We start from the raw sequence: 799 nt of genomic DNA on the forward strand, positions 1-799 counted from the left end.
GATATCACGAAACCGATTAGATCGATTTCTTATCGCTACTATGAACGTTAAGAATGCCGTTATTATCGTTTATTATTACTGTCGTTCTTATCGTTAAATTCTTCTTTCTTACTTTTCTACTTTCATACTTTCTTTCTCACTCGCTTATTCTCACTCTTTCTTTCTCTCTCTCTCTCTCTCTCTCTTTCTCTCCCTCTCTTTTTCTCTTTCTTACAAAACGCGCAACATTATCTAATAGGACGTCTAGGAATCGAAGAACGTTTCACGCGATAGCGTTTCGTGCGCATCGTGGAACTTTTTCTTTTTCTTTTTTTTCTCTTTTTTTTCCTTTTTTTCTTTTTAACGTAGTTGTACTCGAAACATCGTTATTCGCTCGAATATTCCTCGGGCGGAGGGCACCTCCTCCACATAAATGGTGGTGGTGGAGCCCCGTCGTATCAATAGAAAAAACATGACGAATTTCAACGTGGAACAAACCTTATAACCAATCGACGATTTCGCACTCGATAATCCTAAAAGATCGAGATTTTTTTTCTTTTTTTTTTTATTATTTTTATTTTTATTTTTTTATTATTATTATTATTATTATTTTTTTTTTTTTCGTTTGAGCATTGTCCCGATTCCACGTACGATAAATATCCCGTAAAAACGGTCGTTCCCCCTAATTTTATAAAACATTTAAAAATTCGATAACAACGGAAAATATATATGTATATAATATATATAATATATGAATAATATTTATATATATATACGCGTGACGTGTTATGTGAATGTTAAGTGTATATATATATATATA

Source organism: Apis dorsata, unplaced genomic scaffold, assembly GCF_000469605.1.
Source record: "Apis dorsata unplaced genomic scaffold, Apis dorsata 1.3 scaffold_326, whole genome shotgun sequence".
NCBI lineage: Eukaryota > Metazoa > Arthropoda > Insecta > Hymenoptera > Apidae > Apis > Apis dorsata.